The sequence below is a fragment of the Pezoporus occidentalis genome, unplaced genomic scaffold, assembly GCF_034315485.1.
Source record: "Pezoporus occidentalis ecotype Australia unplaced genomic scaffold, CSIRO_AGI_Poc_V1 ctg14, whole genome shotgun sequence".
In the NCBI taxonomy this organism is placed as follows: Eukaryota; Metazoa; Chordata; class Aves; order Psittaciformes; family Psittacidae; genus Pezoporus; species Pezoporus occidentalis.
This window is the reverse complement of record NW_026913209.1, coordinates 3067121-3093315: the sequence shown is the minus strand read 5'-3', so window position 1 is coordinate 3093315 and position 26195 is coordinate 3067121.

The window sequence follows — 26195 nt, the reverse complement described above, 5'->3', positions numbered from 1 at the left end:
AGGATAATGATATTCAATGGGACTCACCTTGCAACCTTTACACACACAAGCGCTTAACTATTACTTATATAAGGGCAACAAGGACTACTTGTATGCATAAGGGTTGCAGGGTCAGACTCAAAGGCCCCCAATATGACAAATCATTTAAGAGTAGGAATTACTTTGGTCTTTTGCTGTATAGAGCTGGAGTGCTGAGCTGGGACAGTAACTGGCATGGTGGATGATGTTTCTGGAGTGAAACGGCTTTGTAGAAGCCCTACTTTTTTTTTTCAATACAAAATTAGACAAATATTTGCAAAAAGGGGGATATGTGAGAAACAAGGAGGTAGAAATGGAATAAAATGTGAATATAGGATAGCAACAAGGACATTACTTCCAGATCTTTCAGGTAGGCTTCTTCGAAATCAAGGAAGGCTAACAAAGCAGCTAAGCATCTGATACAGCTCATATATACTGAGACTTCTGTCGTGGTTTAAGCCCAGCTGGCAATCCAGAACCATGTGCTAGCCCTTCCAGGTAACTGCCCCAGTTTATATACTATGCACGACATGCTGTGGTATGGAATACCTCTTTAGCTAGTTTGGGTCAGGTGTCCTGTGTCTGCTTCCTCCTGGCTTCCCTTCATCCCTGGCAAAGCATGAGACTCAGAAAGTCCTTGGTCACAGTAAACATTACTGAGCAACAACTAAAAACATCAGTGTTATCAGCGTTGTTTCCAGGCTGAAAGTCAAAAACACAGCACTGCACCAGCTACTAAGAAGGAGAAAAAATTACTGCTACTGCTGAACCCAGGACAATTTCTTACAACAAAATTTTTGCCATTGACACTAAAGTTTTACACAGAAATTAATTTGTCAAAACTTTCTGCAGGAAAACATCTCAGTTTCAGGGGAAGGTTTCAGGACTGAAACGGAAAGAGCTTTTCATCATAGCACCTTGTTATAAGCAGACCTGGGCACTGTCTGATTCACAGGTGGAAACTGAAGTTTGGATCATCATATTTGAGATAGGTGCCCTAATCACCATGGATTAGGTTGTGGTGTGCTCTCTTTTTTCTTTTTTTAAGAATGGGAAACAACCCGACTTTATTTTCACAGAGACTGAAAAAAAGTCTTTAAAAATATAAATTATTCATGCAGAAGAATTCTTTCCTTCCTGACAGCCCTTTCTATATGACTTGGAAATACGTAGGAACTTCATACTTACACAAAAGATTCTCAAAAGAGCAAGATTCGCCCCTGTGAAACTGGCAAAATATTTTACAAATGCTTTCCATTTGAATTCCTGAATTGCTCAAAGTTTAATAAACTCAGATATAGCATTTACCAAATAAAAACAAAAATGAAAAGACAGGAGCAGTAATTTGTCCTGTATTACTGCAACGCAGTTTACACCATTAGGTCAATATTTCCATTCCAAATCTGTTATCCAGGGATGTATAACTTAACCATAAACATTCATTCAGAACTGCAGTGAGGCATAGAAGTGTATCAAACTTGAATGTAGCCTTGGATAATTTTAAATGCCAAAAAAGGCTAGCAAAAAAGGCAGTTTATTTTAGTACTCAGTTAAAAAAGTTACTCCCTCTGTTTAGACGATAGCCTACATTGTTTAAGAGTGCACTTGTGGCACCTGAGTAGAAAACCAAATATGAAATAACTTTTTCATCTACTGAAGAGACTCAGATTGACACATATTTACCATGTTAAAAAAGCAAATATTTCTACAGCTGATTTTAGCATAGATTTTGAATAAAATTCAGTTGTGGTGGAAGTTATTGCATCCCTTAATGAGATCAGCAGAGAGACAATCCTGCTCACTGTGCCTTTATATTTGTGTTTAGGAGCTAGATAAACAGAATGTAATAGTGTTAGGGCTGTTAGTATAAAAACTAGGGAATAAGAAACTCTCAGGAGCTGAGATTATTTTGCTATTGCTGGATGGAGAAAACCCAGTATGTGCCCTGCTAGGTCAAAAAATGTCTTTAATCGTGCATCGGAACACAGAAAGAAACTTCTTCCTGGAACACTTATCTGGAAACATGGTAAGCAGCACCGGCTATTGCGATGTTTCCAAAATACAGGACAGTGAGTGGAAGAGTGGCTCAGCTTTAGGAAGCCCAGTAGCATCCTCTTGGCTTTAGAAGCTCACTCTTATTACGTTAAGGGCAGAGTTTCTGAGACTCTGGAGAACTGCCCTGTGTGGTTCCTGCTGGGCATTCCTCCATTCCACGGAAGGTGAAACTTGATCCCCAAGGATGACAGCATTCCTCCAAGTGGATTACAAAAGCTGCCCTGCCTTCTTAGGCCATGAAGTGGCTGGAAGCCTTGGAAGGGATGCAGACCAGAGAGTAATAAAAGTCTGGCTAAGCTTCACATCTAGGTTGTCAGGTAGGAGGGGATGCCCTGAAACTCAGGGTCAGAAGAAAGAAGAGACGGGTGACAACGGGGTTTTTCCTTTTTGGTGCAAGGACATATTGCCAGTGGGTGTTGTCTTTCCTGAAGTCAGCAGAATTCCAGCCATCTGACTGGAATATTGCAGGGTATGGGGTTTGGTTTGGTTTTGTTTTTGTTGCTTTTGTTTTTTGTTTTGTTTTGGTTTTTTTTTCACATTTTCTGGCCCCTAGCCATTTTGAAGCATCAACTCCATATCCTTCTGTTAGCTTCATTTCTTATCAAGCTAGGCCAATGGTGGAAATCAAGTTAATACAGATTTTTCTTCTTCTCTGACATCATCATTCAAGTTTCACTTTGATGAAATGCTAATAACTGAACATGCCTTCAACCAAGGCAGCCCTCAACCGTTACTGCTTCAACCAGATCCTCCTTGTTAGTGAGGATGAGATCCAGCAGCGCTCCTCTCCTGGTCGGCTCATCCACCATTTGCAGGAGGAAGTTATCATCCATACACTGGAGGAACCTCCTGGACTGCGGCTGGGTTGCCGAGTGGTCCTTCCAGCAAACATCAGGGAAGTTAAAATCCCCCATGACGACCACGGCCTGTGACTGTGAGGCCGCTCTCAGCTGCCTGTAGAAGGCCTCGTCAACTTCCTCACCCTGATCTGGTGGTCTGTAACAGACACCCACAACAGTATCGCCCCTGCCAGCCTGCCCCTTAATTCTCACCCACAGACTCTCAACTCGCTCGTCATCTGTCCCTGGACAGAACTCGGTGCATTGTAGCTGCTCCCGCACATAAAGAGCAACCCCACCACCCCTCCTGGCTGGCCTGTCTTTCCTGAAAAGGACATAGCCCTCCATGACTATATTCCAGTCATGTGAGCTGTCCCACCACGTCTCTGTAACTGCCACCAGATCACAGTCTCCTGACTTAACACAGGTTTCCAACTCCTCCTGCTTATTTCCCATGCTGCGTGCATTGGTGTACAGATATTCCAGGGATTCCAATACCAATATCAATGTCATTACTTATTAATGCACTGTCAGCTCCTCTGTAGATCCCAGGTAATTTTAATGGCACCTATAGGAGGAATTCACAGGAAAGAGCGGTGCAAGGAGATCCACTGTTCTGAGCCCATCAAAAGTGCTTCTCACAGATATTATTTATTTTGCTCTCTCAACCTTTTCTCTGCTTTTGCACAGTCAAACTGAAAAAAAAAAATAAGAGGAAAAGGAGAAATGAAAAAATACATTAAGAAAGGAGGGAGGAAAGAAGGCAACCACCTGCACTTTTGTCATTGCTGTTGAAAAGAGAGTACTGTTGCAGCTACTGCTGCAAGTCAAGTGAGATGTTATGAGAGCTACAGACTAAAAGCTTGAGTTACTCTTCATTATTTCTGTTGTCAAATGAACAGTCATTTCTGTGAAGAGAAGAAAGAAAAGATGCAGTATTCTTTAAGTGCATCCAATGAGTTTTAGAAACTTAGTAATCTACTACAATTTTGTAATGCTACCTTATCTTACAGAATTTTAAAGTGCTCATCTTATTAGCAATATCTTAAACTTCATCCTTTGTGAATGAATGGAATCAGTATCAGACAAAACAAGTTTTCATATAACACTCTAATTTCTCAAGTTTGAGTCTTAGTTGCTTTTTACTTTTCTAGTTTCTAATAAATTTCAGCAATACTTCCCTCATTTTGGGAATGTGGCAGTAAAATAATTTCATATTTAATTAAACTATAAAGCTCCCAGTAAATATAATTTAAATAAAGCAATTATTGTTCAAAGGTAATTTTTATGTATTTTTCCTGAAATTGATGCTGGCATATTTATCCTAGCTTTCAGTGTGAATCCTTTGCATAAACACAAACCAAACCAATATCTCTTTAAGATTAATTTGTGGTATGAATGTTAAATAGTTGGTTTGGTTTCATTTTAATTTGTACCTTTTTGAAAACTTTTGCTGTAACTAGTTGCCACCTTTTGTCCCAGTGAAAGTATCAAAGAACTGATAAATGGAAAACAGATAAGGAGGTTTGCTATTACACCTCCTCCTTCTCCATACCCTGTTCATGTATACTTTCCTAATTAAAATCAGTCCCGTTATCTTCTCTGTGAGAACACTCCGTTCACGCTGAACTGATATTCACGGCACACACCAACAGCCGTTGGCTCAGTTCCCTTCGCTGCCCCCTGTGCTACCTGAAAATGAGTGCTATCCTTTTGCATTGCTTCCCATGCCGCATACATCACTTCATGAACCCCACTGATCATCCTTTCTGCTTCTTTTGTCAAGACACGCATTTTCACATCTTTCTTTCACACTTCACAGTACCTTAAGCTTCTCCTTCACTGAAATCACTTCTCTGAAATACCTTGTCACAAACAGAGGATGACATGCTTCTCTCTCACTCTAACTCCAGCCCCTCCTTGTCCCCTTCAGCTGAGGTCCCTGAAGCAGTGTCTGAGCTGGATGTGGAAGAGCATTTGTTCCCATTCATTACTAAAATTTGCTCTTAGCCCAGTGGAGTGCCTTCCATCTCAGGACTCTTCTTTTGCACTAGCTCCTATGAGTTCCAGACCTCTTCTGGGGGTATGATCTCACTTTGAGACTACAATGCACCTGACTGTCTTTTTCTCTGAGAAGTAGAAGAACCTGATTACCATTATGTCCATTCTGGTCAGCTTTTGTACTGCTCACTTAATAACATTGCTGAAGAAAAGGGAGAGGAAAAGAGAGGGAAAGATCTGCCAGGAGGAGCTTGATGTTCATCTTCTATTTTTAGCTGGCCTTGAATGATAAGAGATGAGTACTGTCTCATGGCTACACTGGACACTGCAGAACTTCATAGATGCTCTCCATCAGGGAGAAGGAAGGCAATTTCCTTTAATGCTGCATATACTGCCTGTGTTATGTCTATTCTGTAAAAAAAAAGAGGGCTGTGCTATGTGATAGTACATAACAGCCTCTGCAATAAAATATAAATATCTGCAAACTTCCAAGCCTTGCACACCATTTAGCCATGAGGCTTTTACTGCTACTAATAGGAGTCCTTCAAGTAAATCTCCACACCTTCTGTAATAAGCTACACAAGAAGTAATGTTCTGTAATACCATTCAATCTCTATTTTTATGTCATGCCATAGTCTAATATTCTTCAGTCCATGGCAAATATGCCTCAGAAAATAGCCTGAGATGGGACAGAATAAGATCCATGATCAAATAAGAATCACTCACTGAAACAGAATTCTTTCTAGTGACTTGATAAGCCAGACCACAAGGATATAAAAAGTACAGAATAGCTTGTGCCAGGTAAGTCTCTAGTTCGAAAATTTGGCTCTAGAAACCTGTAAAGAAAAGTACTCATTCTATCCGCTGACTGCAAAAAGAAAAGCCAAGATTTTTGACAGACAATGGAAGCTACATGATCTGTACCCTCCACTTTATTTGTGATCAAGACCACTATGTAATGGTGGTAGAGCAAGCCCCAAAACACACAGAAAAGTGAAACATTCAGCCAAAGTCAGAGGAGGAGAAAATTATAGGAAAGAAAAGGCACTGATCTGCAATCTTCCTTCAGTCTTGTAGAAGCTGTCTACATAGTAGGGGGCATTAGATTGAGCTTTAAAACTGGCCTAGAGAGCAGGGTTTTTAATTTCAGAGTCTCCACAACTTTCCCTGTTACATCTGTGTCACAGGAAGCTAGATGACATACATTCTGAAGTAATTGACTGAGGGTTTTACAGGAGGTCTTTTCCAATTGAGCATCTGAGAGAAAAACAGAGAGATTCATTGTAATGCTGCTGACCAAACAGAGAATGGAAAAGGCTCTCGTAGGGACATACACAGGTTTGATACACATTTGTCTGAGGTGAGATATACCAGCAGTCATCAACAGGCCTATCTGTGAGGAGGTCAGCCACCCATTAGCACTGGTAGGTGTGGAGTAAATGCCTGTATTATGTGTCATTCCTGAAGCCACAGAGCTGGGAAGCCCTTCCTACCCATTGCCTACTTACACTGGCACAGCCTATGACTGGGTAAAACACAGGTTAAAAAATAATTATTAGTTTACAAGAAAACTTATAAATCAAAAAACTCACTTTTGCTGTACATTGAATGACCTATAAGAAGCAAGCATTCTCAGGAGGCGGAGGAAGTCTCCTCCACTTTCTACCAATTAATAGAACAGCAGGCACACAATTAGTGCAATAAAATTAAAAAATATTAAATTGCAGTAAATTCTAATCAACTATCAGTTGTGGAAAATGAATTATGGTAAACTGATTTAATGTTAAACTTATAAATTTGGTTGGAAACATGGATAATTTCAATAGATTCAAGCTCTAATATGTTATATGACTTATCTCCACAGTGACTTCAGAATTTCTAGTTACAAGCAAAAGACTAGATGTTAAAAATAATAATAATGATGAAAAAATAATAATACTAAACCGTAACAAATGGTAAACATTACACAGAGTAGGTACTGGTACAAAATAGCAAACTTCATTGTTTAACTGTTAAAATAAATAAAAAGTATGTTTGAAAATGGATAAATATGAAGTCATACACATGAGAAAAATGCAACCTCTTAAAAAGAAAATATAACTATGAAGATTGGCCTCATATTTGATCTGCACTCTGGAACTCTCAAGTTGCTATATTTTCTTTTTACAGGGTTAATAAAATCCTCATTTGCATACACTGAATCTTTAAGAAGCAGAAGAAGAAAGTTGTTTTTTTTGTTGTTGTTGTTGTTGTTTTGTTTTTTAACATATCTGAACTGCTTAAATGTTTGTACAGTTCAGCTTTCTAAAATTATAGAAATCCATTGAAAAGCTATAGAGGTTTTAGGGAAAAGCCTGGAAAATGAGATTGAAAAATGTATCTTCCAGTACAAGGTTCAAGAGATTTGGTCTGTTTAATTTATCAAGAGATAACTTAATCACAGTCCTTAAATACCTACATGGAAACAGAAATTTCATAATAAGATGGCTCTTCAGTTGAGCTAACAAAAATGTAATAAGATCCAATAGCTGGAAATTGAACCTTGAAAAATTAGGCTAAAAATTAGATGCACTTTTTTTTTGTCAGTGAGGGTAATGAGCCACTATAACAATGTACTAAAGACTTCTACGGATTCTTTGAGGAATTTTTCAATTGTTGCATTTTTTAAAGGATTTGATATATTTCAAACTTTTTTTTTCTAGAAAAGTCCATCAGCCTTTTTTAAACGTGAAGTCAGTCTGTGTGATCGAACTATTCTTCATGAGCTCTACATTCTGTAGAGCTCACGATAAAGCACTTAGTGCCCAAATGTTTGGGCATTTTAAAAAATGAGTGCCATGAATAGTGGATATACTGAAAGTAGACAAACAAGATGAGTAAATGCCTCTTTATGGAGAGCAAAATCTAGTGCGGAAATTCAACTGGTGATTTTCTGGTTCAATTGACAGGTTCAATCAATATAGCTGGTTCAATCTTTGTGATTTTGTTTCAGGCCTGGGAGCTACAATCAAATGTTTCTAACTAACAGATTCTCCAAGATTATATAGGAGCCCAAGCTGCTAAAAAATATGCACATTATGAAACGTCAAGAGAATTATGTTATTTTGCCTAATGGTAAAACCTGTGAAGCCAGATGAGCTCCAAAGTATCACTTTTATGCTCAAAGCCACAGTTTGGGCAAATTCAGGCAGTTAAAAGAGTGACCCCCAAAACCTCTCTACCTAACTGGTATCAGATCTGGAAAGTTGCAGATACCCATGCTTTTATTCAAGAAACAGTCATTAAGTATGAAGCAGTCATTAAGCATGAGGAATTCTGCCAGGTTCAAGAGCACTGCCATCCTCAGATGGAGCACAGCAGCTAGGCTGCTGTCCTGACTTTAAGACCATTTGGGTTCAAGAATCTCTGAAGTTTGCACTGTGGTCTGTAGGAGTTGTGGGGTTAGTTGCCTTGAACCAGAGCATGCATCTCAATTTACCCACCTCTCTGCTTTAACAACCAGGCTATTGTACAAAAGATTATTTACCTTTCCAAAGAATTGAATATGTCTGTCACTTATAACTGAAGGGCCGGTCTGGTTATGAAATTCACATCTGGCATGTGAATTGCAGCTATACAGAAGCCCCTTATTCTTGGACAAAGGCACCATCTTAAGCACCCCCTTGTTTGATATTTCATATCAGTGAGCTAATTAATACTTCCTGTTCATTTCCCCATACCCTCACCTCCTCTAACCTAACTGGATGTACAGAATACCATGAATCCCAGATTATTCATTTGGCATAAGAAAGCTCTGACTATCACATTCTGTATGTCTCAGCTGGGTTCTCGTACACAGTGGTCATGACGAGATGGTCCAGTGTGTATCACGGCAAACCGAACAGCAAGGACTGCCCTGACAGAGTGAGGAAAAAAAAGAGAAAGCACTTGTAACAATGTATCAGAAAAATGACCTACATTAGAACAAAACAAAACAAGCAAACAAGAAAAAAAACACTAATGGATTATTGTTACTCTGGGTCATCCATTCCCTATCCAATTCACATCAGGAGTGAGGGGGGTTACGGCTGCCTAAACTGGACTTCCAGCATGGTTACTGAAAGAGAAGCACACGAAACTATTCTGTAAGTGGAAGATAAGATACGATTTCTGGGTGGTCATGGGAAATTCTGGAAATTCTTATAAATCTATCCTAAGACGCAATAAAAGAAATAACCACAAATTTAAACTTCCTTGAAGAAAGGAAAAATTCACAGCTGCAGGAAAAGTCAAGACTCAAGAACAAAGCCAGCTGTAAATTAGTTTTGCCTCTTACTTTGGCAGTTCCAATGAGGAACTGTAGTTCCAAGTGAGGAGTGAGAAGGGAAAAAAATAATTGGAAAAGGTAACAATTTAATCAGCCTAATAAACAGATTTTGTGAAAATTACACAAGAGGGGAATCTATCACCTGGTCACATCACTCACAGTGCAAGCATACACTGTGTACTTATTTTGATAAAGAAGAAGTGGAAACTTTTCGCTAGACCAAGTTAAAAAATCATTTGCCAAGGGAAAACTGCAAAGATCTTATGCAGGGATTGCTTTGAAGAAACATACAACAATATGTATAATGTATTTCAACTATGCACCACTGATTTCAAGATTTTCTGACCAACTTTGTCTTTTCTTCTTGCCATAACTTTCTACTTCATTGTAACTACATATATACAAAAGATTAAGTCAACTAAAACCTAACATTTTTATTTTCTAGAAACTTAAAGGGTCTCTGTTCTTAACAGCCCTTTTCATTGCTATACACTCTGTTCCAGAACAGAAAATTATTGAGGAGCTCTGGAATTTTTCATGAAATGGAAAGCTTGCATCCTAACCAAATGTAACAGTTACCAGTTTGCCACATTTAGGAGATTTTGAATGTTTCAATTTACTAGGGATAAGTAGCCCACTTGAGTTTTTGGTGTTTTAATATGCTGACATAATCTGTGCGTATGACCTCTTTTTACCTTGAATGGATATGGTAAGAACAAGGGGGAAGCCACAGTGAAATAATTCCACTTACTAAACTGCTGCAGAGGCACCACTGGGTATGTCAGCACTGCACAAGGCAGTGAAACTGAAATAAATTCAGCCTGGCTCTGAACAACCTGCTGCACACTAAGAGGGGCTCAGGAGATGCATCAATGTGGTGTTCTGTATGGGCTAATACAGAGATATCTCAGGTGGGCTGATTAGCCTGAGCAGAACAAATTAACATGGCCAAACTGTTTCTGGTGCTGGAACTAGCTCTGTGGACAGCCCTGTTGTGCCCAGTTCTCTTCAGATTTGTGTGAGCTGTCCAGTAATGCTTAAAGCAGCATTGCTAAGAACTGTCATAAGAGGTTTATTCTGCATTTTTAAGGATGCTAGAGAATTCATGGGGAGGAACACTTGCACTGTACTGGTCTCTTAGTGAGAGCTGAAAATCTGTGTCCTTCACACAGACTGGAAGTATCTGAAATGGTCTTGATTAGAGCTAAAAATATAGTTCTGCACCAAACAAAAAAAGCCTTGCTTATACCCTGGGAGAGCAGTATTTGAAATTGGTTGAGATCCTGAAACATAGATCATCTCTTTCAAGATCTAGAGTCCTCAAATTAGGCCTGTCAGATAAGCATGAAATCTTAACTTTATGAAATATTTAGTGGATGAACAGCATAGTAATCAAAGGACAAGGCTGCCACACAAAGCATCCCATTTTGATGAAAATGTCTATTGCTGTGCTCTGTACTAGCTGTAATTTCCTGAAGACTAGAATTTTCATGCCAGATAGATCATGTTGTTATAGTCCAGTTGGAAGGCAATGAAGTCCAGAGTTGCCAAGGCCACGTCATCATCCAATTGCTTTGCCATCTGCTAATAGCTTGGTGTCAATGACAAGCCCAGGTGCATTCCTAAATATAGTAGTGATCTAATAACTTGTAGCTATGTCTCTTCAACCAGAGAAGACTGAACCGGAACACTTTGCTAAAGATCATAAATATGAATAAACAACAAAAATAATAATTGTAACAATAACTGTGTGGTCTTATCTCCCAGATAATCTGAAAGCAATTTAAAAATGTTGAAAACTATATGCAAGAATTATTTTACTTGCTGGACTGCAGTAGCATGTGTCATTTAAAATAGTGTGGATCAGTGATATTGCTGTCTTAAAAGGGGGAAACATAGACTGATACATGCAGCTACTATAAGGGCTTGAACACGTGGGAAGAAAATAACTGTGACTTCTCTCACAAACCAAAGAGCAGAATCTGTCTCCTAATGGCTGTGAAAAGTGCAACAGCCTCATTTAGTTGCTTAAAAATAGTTATGTCTGGAGGTATTTGAATCAGCCTTCATTTGGCATCACAATCAACAAATTGCTTTATAGCAATCACTTCTGTAATGCCCAGACCCTTCCTTGAAATAGAGGGGATACTCCTTGCATTCCCAACACTTGAGAATGGCTTCTTCAGCACCCTCCAGACACCTTGTCTTTGTGGACACATACAGAGGGGTCACTCATAGGAGAAATTCCCAAACTGAGCGGATGCAGCTTGATCTGGGAAAAGAAGCCATGGCATAGAGCAGCAAGTCTGCCAGCTAAATAACCAAATAACCTCGCCTGTCAGCAGTTTCATTAATCGTTGTGGGTTCATCCGGAAGCCTGCTGAAGCCAATGGAAACCCTCTTCATGACATCACGATGTTTTGGGCTTGTATTACTGAATCACTCTAATGTCCTAAGCTGTCCTTGGAAGAAGTTTGGTTCTGGTTTATCAGATTATCTGTTTCACTTTTTCTTGGAAAAAATTAAATGTTCTTTTTACTGTGTTCCATAAGCTCCTTACATGAAATATAATTCAAATAATTTAATTCTGCAGCAAAGGAATTATAAGCAAACACAAAACAACTTCTGAGTGTTTTTTAAAATATGACTTCTAATATTTTTATATTTACTTGAGTATACTTCCCAAAATTATGCTGACTTTCCTTTTAAAAATGCCATTATTCTTTGTTTATTGTTTTATTGAAAAATTATTCACTCAGTTTCTGGTTTGAAAAGCTTTGCTGGAATGAAATGATCTTTCAGAACAGTATACCTTTTTATGTTTCCAGTATTAGCTAACCACTCAGGGTGTGATCTTGTTGAAATCAGAGGATTTTCTGTTATACAGGAGTGGAAATATTTAGCTTCTCTCTCCCCTCTCAGAAAACAAACCACATCCTGGAAAAAGAAATGTTTTACACAGAATTTATACATGATAAGAAATTCATTCCACAAGTGGAGTAAGACCTTTAAAAGACCTTTATCTACCTCACAGAATAAATTTGATATGCCTTACAAACCATTATGTGAACTCTTCTTCTTAGTGCATGCAGATGCAACTCTCTCCTAAGTGCTAACACCGTAATTTCCATCTCAGTGATGAAATCAGGTGTGGTGGGGGACAAGTTTATTGTAATGCACTTGTATATACATACCAGATTGTAAAAATTCAACATTTATTTAGCTTCTTCTAATAAGGTTTTCAAAACCCAATAAATCTGAGAAGCTGAAAACATCTGTTTGGTCTGGAAGATCATTTAGTAGGATTGAGCATCCTGCTGGTGGGGCTGCTGAGACTTTAAAAAAAACGGTTGATACTTGCAGTGCATGTTAACAATAGGTCTATTCTTTACAAAATCTTTTGTTTACACAGTTTGCAAACATTGGGTACTGAGAGATTGAACTTTGCGTATGCAATCTGTTTCTTTAGAAGTTTTTCTGGAAATTTTTTAACAAAGTGTATCAGAGATGTTTGATAGGTGGGACTCCATTACCAATGCAAGATAGAAAAATCACACAGCATTTCTTTGCTGCTGTCTGAACAGGACTTCTCTCTCAGAGGCACCTTGCTGATGCAAAGGCTCAACAGGGACAGCCCTTAACATGTAACTGGCATACATCCCCAGGGATCTTACAGTGACAAGCACTGGCCAGGGCAGATATCACTTTATTTCCATTTATTTCACTCCTCTTTCTTTTCTTTTTTTTTTTTTTTTTTTTTTTGCCAAAGCACTCTGCCCTATAGCAACCTTGAAGTGCCCTCTTCATTCTGTTACTCCATTGCGATAATGAAATACAGGGTGAGGTAGGGGGTATTAATGTAAACTCATTCCTGTGATGCTACTCTGTTACACAAATCCTTCAATGGCCAGCCACTCACCCTATAAAGCCCTTCTGGAGTCATCTAATGACACAAAACAGCTCTGTCAGAGCAGACACTACTGGCCATGGAGTTTTTACCCAGAGCACCTCCATTTTCCCTCCATGACCACGTTTAGACAATAAAATGGGACTGAAGTCAGTTTTGTGAATATAAGGCAGGAAGCTTACATTATTATGGAGTTCATATGTGTATTCATACAAAGGAAAGAAATTAAATAGACAATTTCTAATTTTGATCTTTTTACAAAATTATATGTTACTATTTTTCAGAAAACTTGACAAATGAACACATTTAGTATCTTGGAGGTAGTTCCCTCAGCTTATTGTTCCATATTTCTTGGTCAGAATCAGTGCTGCAAAATTTGGTAATCACAGAATCATAGAATACTAGGTTGGAATGAACCTTGGTGGTCATCTGTCCCAATCTTTCTTGGCAAAACATGACCTAGACCAGATGACCCAGCACCCTGTACAGCCGAATCTTAAAATCTTGAAAGAACCCAATGTTGGGGACCACTTCCCTGGGAAGACTGTTCCAATGGCTGATTGCTTTCATCAACAGTTACATTTTAAATCCATTAGTAAGGCTAAATAAAGAGCTTTGGCACATACGTGTATTATAAAGCACTGTTTCTATGTGGTTTTAGTACATAAAGATTATGTTTTGATGATTTCACTAACAGACTTGGGGCCTTCCTGATTTCACAGTAACTTGGTGTTATCTACATTTTAAATGTTGGGTCCAAGAAAACTTCATGTGACTTTTAGAGATTTATAAGTCAAAAGACAACTTCGTATGTCTAAAGTTGGAAGGTAGTAATTAAACATGTAAAGAGTTTGGGAAACATAGGTTTGGATCACAGCATTACAATAGTTAAATAATATAATAAATTAATAACAAGTTACCCCTTTTTGTTAAGGATACCAAGACAAAACTTGCAACATAGGGAAAGGATATGTTACCAAGACCATGTATTGGAGGTCTGATAGAGTCTCACTACTTCTACAGTGGAGGGAGTTAGAGTGGGGTTGGAGTGACCCTAAAGTCTACCAGGGCAAATCAAACAACACAGAAATCTGCAAGTTCCTCTGCATTTCCTTAATTTCCACTATGTCCCAGGGCAGTTGGGAGATAATGAAAGGGGAAGTTAAAAATAATGGTGGGAACAAACAGAAGCTAATCATTAGAATAACAGTGGAAACAGACTTAATGGGTTTGCCCAGCAGAATGTGTGCAAATACTTCTCCAAAAATTTACTGTCAAGTGAACTTTATCTGGACTCTTTGTTGATGTAGTGAAAAAAGTAAATGGATACAAATAAAGCCAATCTACATTTCAGTGTTTTCTAAAATGTACATTCTAGAGCAGTTCCCCAATACCAGTAGTAGAACAAAAATGACCCCTTTTCAAAGTCAGTGAGGTGGTAGCAGACTGCTTCCAAAACTAGAGTGACTCTCAAGCTGTTTTCATCAATTCAATTCCAATAGTCAATGTGGTTGATATGATTTTTCTGTCTGATTTATATTGGTGCATTCCTTGAATGTTTATATTTGAGAATTTTTCTTCGTTTAGGATATTATGGGCCTGTTGCTTTTCTTTTATACCAAGCAGATCGATAGTTACACAGAATAAAGCTTGTGTGAGAGAGAATCAACCCTGATTTTCAACAATACTCATAGCTTTAAACACACTGGCTGCAGGAAATCTGCCTCTGACTCTTCAGTTCTAGCCTCTAATATGCTCTCTCTGCTGGCGTGAGGGCAATTTTCTGAAGTAGACCCCCTGAGACTTTGGGTCATGTGGTTTATTTCACTTTGTATGTATGATTTGTCTTCAGTGTGAACTCAGGTTGTTTTTCAGATGTACCACCTACTTCTCTAGAGGAGCTGTGAGCTACCAGGGCAGCTGAATCAGTTCCCATGCCAGTGAAGCCCACCAAAAAGGCTCCCCCAACATATGTCCACCTATTTAAGCAATCAGGGAATGTTGTGAGGAACAAACTTTCTTAGATTATTTCTGTTTGGGAATAAAGTGATAAAGCATTTTTTCCTTGTGCTATTTCCAATTGGAAATACCACAAGGAAGCATGTTTCTCATTATATTTCCTATTTGTTCAAGGGTATTCCCATGCCAAGGGAACAGCTGAGTCTAAAGGCAGGCAATGCCCCAGAGTTTTGATTCAAGCAAATGGCAAGTGAGAGCAAATTATTTCTCTCTTTTCTTTTGTAACTTTCTTTTTCCAAAAAAAAATGCTGAAAAGTTTTGATGCAAAATGAAAACAGAATTATGGGTTGGGAAGCCTTCACAAAGCCTTGCTCATCTTTTCTGTCAACAAACTGCTAGCTAATTTATGCAAATAGGAGCCCTGTATGCTTTCTGGGGTTAGCTAACAGAATTAAGTGAAACGGAGACCCTAGGCTCTGTCTGAGGTTGGTCATAACTCACCTTGTCCTCATGCATTTGCTGGAAGACCAAATAAGATGCAATGATATTTCACTTTTTCTTTATTCTCACCTTAATCACAACTTCTTCGTTGTGTAACCACTACGTGTAGGGCAAAGCTCATTTACCTTTCACCATGGGAGAGACTATTCTGCAATCAAGATTTTACCACAGGGGACAGAAGAGAAAGAGAGGGACTCTTTGCTCCCTGATATTACCCATGACAGATCCAGTGTGGGCTCCCTCCTCTTCCACAAGTCCTGTTATCCCTTCTGGGATGGCAACTGTCATCATTATTTTTTTCTGTTAGTTGCTTGGTTCTCAGGCAATGAAGTTCATTGTGTTGAATATTATACTGCTTACCAGACAGTCCTATGTATATTATTCGTAGGTCATTGAAATCCCATTTTCGTGAGATGTATGCAGTTCATTGGTCTCCCTGTGTAACTTGCTCTATGTGGCCCTGCAGGGTTGGGTTGGACTAGTTGATCTCCAGAGGTTCCTTCCAACCCTAGCAATTCTGTCATTCTGTGTGATTCTGTGACCTTTTCTGTACTTAAATATACGTAACTTAGATGAGCTGAATTCATAACAACTGACAACGTGGTTCACGTCACAACATGTCCGCTGCAAGACCCTACTCCTACCCTATTTCTCATCAGCCATTTTTCAAGGCACAGAGAAAGAGGCATTTGCCAGCATGAAAGGCCAGTGATAACTGAGGTTACTGAAGATAATGGGGAAACATCTCTGCAGGAAAGGTAGTGCTTCTGCATGTGGACAGTATCAACACATTCTTCTCATCACCTGTGCTTCTGCAGGGTTATCACACTGCCTAGCAGACAAAATGTCACCTTAACACATGGCCATGAATGTAGGAATCTGACACATCATGAACTCTGTAAGCATGGAAATGTATGGGTTTCGGGTTTTTTGCAGGAAAAAATTTCTAACTAAAAATGTCAAGATTGCTGTCTGTTCTGAGCCTTTCTGCCTATAGTCATAGTGAGGTATGGCTTTTTCACTCCATGCCATTTCTGAATTAATTTCAAAAATAATAAATAATAAAATAAAAAGGACTTCCACTGCCACAGAAAAGAAGTTTTGAGCCTGTTTAATGAGGATTTGGTTTTGGGACTGGTGGGAGGGAGAGGGGAAGAATGCTTTGTTTTGTGAAAGCCATTAAATTATTTCTATGTCATCAGACTTTTATGTTGTTTACATTAGCACTAATAATGTTGCTTGTAATGGGATTTTTTCCAGCTTTTCTCCCGCATTTCCTAGTGATGAAAAGAGTAAGGTTGTTAAACAGGTAGAACGAAGAGTTTTTATACACATTCTATTTTCAATAGTTAGCTAACATTTTCATTTTGTTGAAGATGGCTTATCTGGACTGTATTTTAACACTGGCAAATTTTTCCTGCATCAAGACTGTGATTAAAAAAAAAGATGTTTTACAAAACAGTGATTACCTTACAAAAGGGGAAATTGAGGCAGAAATAGAAATATGATTTGTAATTAATTCAGCTCAGTGACAAAGTCTTAAATTATTTCTCACTTAACCAGGGTTCAGAAGTGATTTTTTTTTTCAGAGAAACCAAAGACACCAACTTTCTTTGTATTCTGCTCTGAGTAAATTTTTAATTAAAGAAGAATGTGAAAATACTGAATGATAAAATGTCAGGAATAATTCTGATTGCAAGAAAAATATGTGCAGGTTTTACAGTCATAAAGCACTCAATACTTTGGGGGTTTTTATGTGTATTTATGGTTAAAAATAATGTGTGTATCAATAAACATCTTTATCACATTTTAAAATTCTGGTGTGGACAAAAAAAAATGCAACCAAAAAACACAAAGGAAAAAGCAAAAGTAACTTGTCACTTAGTAATTCATGTGGAAAGAGACCTAGCCTACAAGAGGACATTGTCAGCTGAATGAAAGAGATTAAATTGATAAGAAAGAATAGAGGTCTGCTTCCTTCATTGTCTTGGAAAATACATTTGTTAGGCAGCTTTCCAACACAGAAAAGAGAATGAGACACTTCCTAGGACAGAAAGATTAGTAGTTGGAATAGCAGTCTTTCACTATAAACAAACCACGTCTTTCTGGCCTTTTAGGATTTGAGAATTGCTCTCCAATTATACTTCCCTTTTATCAAGATGTGAACAGGACTACAACATTAACTTAAAGAAGACCTAAACTTTAACTCCAGGCTTTTCATTTAGTTGCTTTAATACCTGTTAGCCACACTAAAGCTTTGGTTGTAGATGCTTGGCTCTCTGTGACAATGTGTTTTCTTATGCAGTCTTGCATTTCTGTGACAAGTTATTGGTCCAAATAAAACCATGAGGTAAGAAGCTACTGCTGAGGACATGACATGAAATTAGTTTGCTGATTTCAGTCAATTTAAAGGAGATGAGCTCAATTCCTTGATCAAAGATTCTAAACGTCATTTACTCAATGGACTTTTAAATGTGTAAGGGATAGCAGTTTGTGAAAAGCAGTTTTCCATAAAAGCCTTAGTATAAAAGAAACACTTGTTTAACAATAACAGGGAGAAAGGATCACAATAAACAATAACAATAACTTGTTTAACAATACAGGGAGAAAGGATCACAATAAAACAAGCATTGTTTCCTCAAAGAAATCATTTAATGGAAAAGTCCGTTATCAGATAAATAACTCTGTGGTAATATGACAGTGGGTCAATTTGTCTGAGTTCCCACAGACTTTTCTCCAGTTTAAAAAGCTTGAACAAAACCCAACTCTTTCTATTGTCTGTAATGGGCTTCTAATAAGGTCTCATATATTCAAACAATGCATTTTATATAATAAGCCATCTCAAGATAATTCCTGAATTACAGGCAATACATATATCTATATACACACAGTGTAAGATAACTTTAAGTCTTCACCTCATATATTAGCATCTGTTAACCACCCAGTTCTGACCTTTCTTCCAAGAGAAATGACTTAGTCATATCTGGTATTGCTTCTCCTACCTCCTGTGTGGTTGAACACCACGTGGGCTTTCAAAGGCCTGTTCATTATTCATGGAATTGATAATATTCAGGCAGATATGAAATTATGTAGACACAACTGTAAGTTGTTTTGAAAATCTCCTTGAAAAGGTTTTGTTTTGGAGGAACATATCAGCTCACACTGGTGTTCCTCCTCATTCTTTATGTCATTGTGGAATATAAATTATTGCAAAATATATTCCAAAAAATTCCTGTAGATGATGCAGTTCCTACTCTACACATCTTGTACTCTTAGAATAAACCAAGTCTGAGTGGGGAAATTCCAGTGCCTTTTGGAAGGAGGAGGCCCAGGTCCCGAAAAGAGTTCAATTTCTTGCACATCTGGCACAGTCAGGTCTTGATTCTGCCATTGTTACTCTGCCTGTGTCCACAAAGACAGTTAGATGTCTAACACAGAATTCAGTTTGATCTTAACAACATTTCTGATAGATTTTTTATTTAAAATATTGTGGAAAAATATTGTTTGTTTATTGCATTTACTTGGACAAAAATATATTTTGGATTAAAAAAAAAGTGTCTTGTTAAAAAATTTAGTCATCTCTGGCAAAGAGTTTGCATTACCCTGATCACTTATCTGTGAAAATGATAGATTAAAACACAGTGCTTCTGTATGTTTCTATAATATGAAATTATAAAATATGAGAGTTGTATCCCATACTTCCTGTAAAACTGTCATGTTTCTCCCAAAGGCAGCAGTATACATTGAACTCATTCTCTGTGTTGTAAATTCGTATTTAGTTTGTGAGGTTTTGTTTTTACAGAGTCTTAATATTTAATTTAGTCACACTTCACCAAAATGTTTTGCTTACAGTATTATAGTTGAGAGTGCATCTGTAAAGCACTGATATTCCAACCATATGTAATTTATTAGAATAATACAGTTAGTTAGACTACTCTTACTGATGGTATCAAAATAATTATAATCAGTTGCTTGCCGTGTGAGAAAATATTAGCAGGAATGTTGACCTTTCAAAGTCTGCCAGTAAGGGACAGCCGAAAGATTTTCAAGAAAAAAAAAAAACAAAACTAGAAAAGGGATAGCTGCTTAGTGTGTTTCAGAAAGCTAACCAAATCCAGAGTATTTGACTTTCCTGATGCATGTCATGGACAGAATTCCCTCCTCCTGGTATCCTAAAGGTTCTTTTTGTAGCATAAATTAGCACAAAATTAGGCCTATTAGAGTTCACTTGGTTAATAGTTGAGAATAAAGTTTAAACAAAATGACCACGGACTAGTGTATATGTATGCATGCTACCATGTACGTAGGTAACTAATTTAATCAGTATTACCAAAAGAATTATGTATAAACCGGTGAACAACACATTTAGGCTGGAAAACAGAACACTTCTCATTACCAGAGACAGGAATCGTAGAAGGAGCCACAGAGGCAGGAAAACTTAGGGTTTTCTTTAGTTTGATGCAGTTGCGTGAGGAATTACAGGACCTGGCTGTGTGCGACAGCAGTGGGTTAGATTTAGGGCTCTAGGCATTGTTCTGTGTTGGGATAGCAGTGTCAGTGTCAGTCTGAATCCTCCCTGCACTGAGCTGTACCCTTTGCCCATCTTGCCAGCAGTGACAGTAGGAGCTAGATGTCTGCTCCATGCCAACTCTAACTCACAGCCCGCTGTACTTGCCTAAACTACCTTGCATATACATCCTCGTTAATCCTCTGGGCAAGAACCGAGGTGTTTAAACGTGCTTATTCTGCCACTCCCATTAGAGAGTGGTCTCCAGCAGACTGCTGTTGAGCATAACTTGAGAGCCTTCAAATCCTGTGGTACTGGGAGAAGCTCCAGGTGGTGGAAAGCCTACTGCAGTGGTGATGATCTATGCATTTTCTCATGTATGCAAGTAAATTTGGTGTTGCTGTAGTATCAAATGTGCATCGATAAAGCATACTACCCTAACACACCACCATTTACACTGTGAGCTGCAGGACTGCTGTCCCTGTGACAGCTGTCCCCCCCCCCCTTCTTTCATTCTCCCCAGCAGTTTTTGTGCCTGGTTGGCACTGAAATCCATGCTGATCAAAGCTGACCCAGTTTGTCCTTCTGGGTGTCTCCATGGTGCAATCCCCATGGATGTGCCCTTCAGGGGCTGCCTGATTTCCCTGGGACCCCCACCCACTCTGCACATGTGTCCAGTAATTATTTCTGGCTCAGGCTTGGGCCCTGGCCCTGGTCCTCCCAGCCTTGATGCATACAATGCAATAAAAATAAAAATTAAAATAAAATTTAAAAAAAAGAGTTTTAACATATTCTTATTAGTCTTAGATAAGGAGAAACATGACTGCTACTGCTGAACCCAGGACAGCATGTAAAGGTTTGTAGTGCTCTGAAGCTATAAATGACCCTGGCTTTTGTGGCAGAGATTCCTTGACTCCATTTTAAAGATATGAGGGGCTGATGTCCCTCATATCTGAGTAAATGACCTCAGGATTTATTTATAGTTAATGAAAAGAAATGGGCGTTTTTACAGCACAGTTCATCTGACCTATTTTACAAATCTCTGTGAATTCTATCCTCAGTGCTGTACATACACAAGCTAAAAGGGACAGGGTTTTAAATATTGAGAGATAGCCACTACCTCTTCCAGTGAAAGCACACAGGGAGTTGCAAAAACAATTTGTCCCTTCAGACGTCCCATATTAATCACTTATTGAAATCTTTTCTTTTAGAAGTATTTGGAGAATAGAAAGAGTATTCAAAGCAAGTGACACAAAAAACTGGACCTTGGCAGTGTAGACTTATAATATCTTTTGTAAGTCAGCTTTTGAGTAAATGGAGCCACATTAAAGTTAAGGGTTAACCTTCAGAAGGCACTGCTGGAACACCAGAATTCTGAATATTGAACAACAGGCAGTTTGAGATGCACAATCAAAAACGGAGGCAATCTGACTTAGAAAGAGAAATGTGCTTCACTTCTATATGCCTCTTTTTCTTTCCCTTTTTTTTTCTTTTTTTTTTAATGCATAGTCTAATACCTCACATGGAGTAAATTATGTGCTTGCCAGCACACAATTCAACAGTGGCAAAGATGGGAATAAAATCTTGGACTGCCAACTTGTGCTTTAAACAGTAGCTGTGCTCCCTTTCCTTTCTAAGTTCAAGCTCTGTCTTTAACCATTATTACTTTGGGCTTTATTGTAGCTTTTCTCTACCATTAAAGAGTAGATTACTTTAAAAGTACCTTTTATTTAAACTAAATTGACTTTCAAAAGGAATTTAAACTTGCTCAATATATTTTTTACCCTTTTGCTTCTGTCTCTCACATTTGTCTCAACACACTTCTAGCCATAGTCAGGCTTGAAAGAAACAGATAGAGGTATCTGGGCTTCTGTAAAGGTTTACTAATATATCAAGATAGTGTCTGAATAGGAGATGGCTCTGATTCAGCTGTTTATAGCGTTAGGGTGTATCTATTTGATTAGACTTTGTAATCATACTATAGCATCATTTGCAAATGGGGACATAGAACAGGATTCTGTATTAAATCTTATTGCCATCTCTGTTGGTAACTTGACAGGTGACCCTCGGCAATCCACTTCAGTTGTCTTGTTGCCTCTTCTTTGTTTCATCTTTCTTTTTTAATAAGTCTATAATTCTGCAGAAACATATGCCCACCTTTAGTTTACTCATTAGAATCGTTCAGTTTTTGAAAGTTTACAGTCTGAGCAGGTATTTCCGCAGGGCGTGGATGGGCCCTTGCTAAGTGTTTATGTGGATATAGCACTGTAGGAGCCCAAACTTGGCAGGAAAATTTACATATTGCCACAACACTGATACTAGAAAATTATCAACAGGAATAAATTGCTATAAACTGGACAGAATTTTACTGATTTTCTATCATCTTAAATATCAAAGTGAACTTTTTATCCTATAGTAAGGCATGTCATGATAAAAAGTTTGCATATTAGTTGTTTTAATTTGCACAGCTGAAAATGCGTGCATAAAGGTACAAGGTTCTAAATATCCATGTTTGTTTTTTAAAATTTCAACATTTCTGTTGAATATTTTCATCTTCCATTTTTTCCTCTGCAAAATATGTTTTCTCCTGCCTCTATAACAATAGTTATATGACCTCTTCATAGAATTATACTGCTATGATCAATGAAGAACTTAAGCAAGAATGTTTGTCATGATTAAAACTGTATGTGTTTATTGTATATTGTGTCAAATATAGTCCCCTGCAAGTGTAAATTCTCTGCATCATAAATCCTGACTGTTTTCAAGAGTTTTTTCAAGTCTGGTTCTAGGAATAAGCAAGTATGCATTTCCTTATGGAAGCAAGGTGACTGTACTACAAAAATAACTAAAGCTCCCTTGTCTTCTTTTCTTGACTGAATCCTCTCTAGCTGACACCTTCATGGGAAAAGGGATCTGAGAGGTGACAAATGCTCACATAGAGTAGTCTCCCCCAGCAGCAGACATTATTTTCCCTGTCTTTCCCATTTGTTCAGCAGCATAAGAAGCTCTCTGGGATGTGTCCTGGCATTGCTGTACCACATTAGCTGTGTTCCTGTTGAACCATGTTCAAACTGCATGGCCCAAGTTTCAAACAAGCCTGGTCTAAGCTCCAGACACCTTAATGACCAGCTTCAAAATTATGTTTGCCTACTGTACTGAGAAGTTCTAAGATTAACATTTGAAGCTAATTGTTGCGGGTTTTTTTTGCTACAAAAATTACGTGCTGAAAAGATATTGATCCTTTAACAAATAAAATGGCAAAATTAATAGAGCAGAGGCTCTATAAAAGCTTTTCATGGGGGGCAAGTCAATAAAGGGAAAATATAAAGGTATTTAAAAGATTGGTATATTAAAAAACATAGTAAGATCAAATGAAATTACCCCCTTTTTTAATATATACAAGCATTATAAATCCCTATGTAAGAAAAACACTAAGTACTTCTGACAGTAAATTCCTAACTGGTATGCTTTGTTAGTTTTGTTCCAGTATTAGTATTTTGGAAGTTACCTTACTTACCTTTCCACACACTTATGCAGTGCTGACTGTTGCTAATAAAAGTCGCATATACATGTGCAGATTAGAACTCAGTTATCTAAAGAGTTCAATTTGAGCATGAAATACAGGCAGAGCAAATATGGGATACATTAGGGATTTTGAGACTTTGTTAAGAGTAAGAAAATGGTATTGGGATTTTGTTAAATGATAGGCAAGGAAATCTTCTAGCTATCACAAAGTGATATCAGAATGATATTGCTGTGAACTGGGAACACAGTAGGATTTTCTTACAGGTTGTCAGAGGAGGACGGGGGAAGGGCTTCTCCCTGTGGTATACATTCATTTATTGACTACAGTCACAGTTATTTGCTTCAGCCAGCATGATCTGAAATGCATGTATAAAAGCATATAGGTATTGGAATTTTCAACCCAAATCAGAATCCTAATTAACTGTAAATCGTAAAAGCAGTAGCCTGAGGTATATTAAAATGAGAACTTTGTACATGAAAGGCTGCACATGCCCCAAAATCTAAGTATTTCCTACTTATAAGCCACCAAATTCACTGCATCAGCTTCCATGACTATAATTCTGCTCCTGAGGGATATACAAGTAGAGTTAACTGAAAACAAATAGGAGTTTGCAACTCATAGAATAAGTCATTTTACGGACACATTAAGAACCACTGACATAAGGAAAGACAACATAAAATATTTGTACTTAAGGTAAGAATATAACATTAAAGCCAGAAGTGAATTTAGTCCATTGTACTTCATCAAATGCCTCTTTAATCTATAAATGTGTGTGATTATAAAGACATTAATTTCGAGGGGAAGACCACGTCAGTAAAGCACCACTGAAACACCTGACACAATTGAATTTCACAGCACCAAATATGAAGGCAAAGTGCTGAAGTCACAAAACACATTATTGGAGTTGAACAGAACTGACACAGAGGACATTGTTCTCTCAGACACATAAAAGGTGTTGGTTATAAAGATCCAGTCCTGCTTAGGGCAACAATGGTCTTGTTGCCCTTAACAGGAGCAGGATCAAGCTGTAAAGGGTGTTGTATTTGGTCTTTTGGTGTTCAGGCAGCAAACAACAAAACAGAAGCTGTAGAGCCCTTGAGCCTGAGGATCACAAGTTACCTTGTGATCTTGATTTTAACAATGGCTATACTCTTCCCCACGATAAGTAACTCTTTCTTCTCAGGCCAGGGTTTGAATAGGAGTAGTGTTTCCTCAACTACTCTATCACTGTGCTCTGCAAACTGAAAGCTGGCTGTATAATGTGCATGTATGTGTGTCCTTCCTGAGGTGTATAAATTTTTCAGTTAACTGCTCAGGCTCAGCAAGCTGTATCTCTAAATTGTAAATTGTATTGAAAGCAGAGTATCTCATAAAATAACTTTGACCATAGGCTAACACACCTATGAAATGGCAATCCTTTTTGGCTTGGTATAATAGAAAGGGATCTGCTACTTACTCTATTTTCCTCATGGAAGAGAGATTTCAACAATAAAGAAAGTCTATTATGCAAATTGCAAGACATACATAATCAGAACAAACCAAACTCCTACACTATGAACTAAAGAGGTGACAGGAAGAATTTCAGCAATGTTTAATGCTAAAATATCAGTCTTTGTTAATTCCAGCCCACCAAACAATGTTTGTGCAAGAAATAATGATTGAAAGAGGGGCAGCGAAAAGGAAAACTAATGCATGAGAGATATGAATGTTTGGGAGTATCTTGGGAGTACTCTGACGTCAGAGACAGTAAAGGTACTGCCAAAGGCAATACTAATACTAATACTAGTACTAATACTAATCATAGAATATCTCAAGTTGGAAGGGATGCATGAGGATCATTGAACCCAACTCCTAATATACCACCACACCAGATATTCACACAGCAGAGTATTGTAGGGCCCACTGTACTGGCAAAACTTCACCCAATTTATAGTTACTGTTCAGCTGCTGTTGCAGTTTAAATCTGTTTCCCACTCTCAGAAAAGCCCACCATCACCCGTGGGAGGGGGAACAAATACCACCTATGTATTTGCTAACTGAAAGTGTTTGTCTGAATCTGTCAGTTGCACCAGAAATCAAGTTGTTAAATGCTGCATTCAAGAATTTTCTCTGGGTTTGTGACATTCCTTGGAAAGCTCTAGATCCATAAAGCAATGACTAAATTATGAGAAGACATAATTATGGTATTTTCATCTCTGACAGATATAATTTTATCTCATAAGCACAGAAAAAAACCTGCCATTTTTCTCAGACCAACACTCCAAGATTTCTAAAACAAAAAAAAAAAAAAAAAGAAAAAGGAAAAAGAAACAAGTCTTTTGCTGGAAAACTACATATTTACTAAATATGGCCCAGGGTAATTGTTCATGTGGGACCCCAAGAGAAACATGTTTCAGATACTGTAACTACTGTATGTTCAGAGCATATAAGCACTGTATATTCACAGTAGATGGTAACCTCTGTAATGTTTGTTACGAAGCACCTTGTGGACACTCAAATGTAATTTTAATGGTATCCTGAAGGAAAAAAAAATGAAGGCATAACACTCAAATTGGATTCTAGAGATAAGGTTAGTT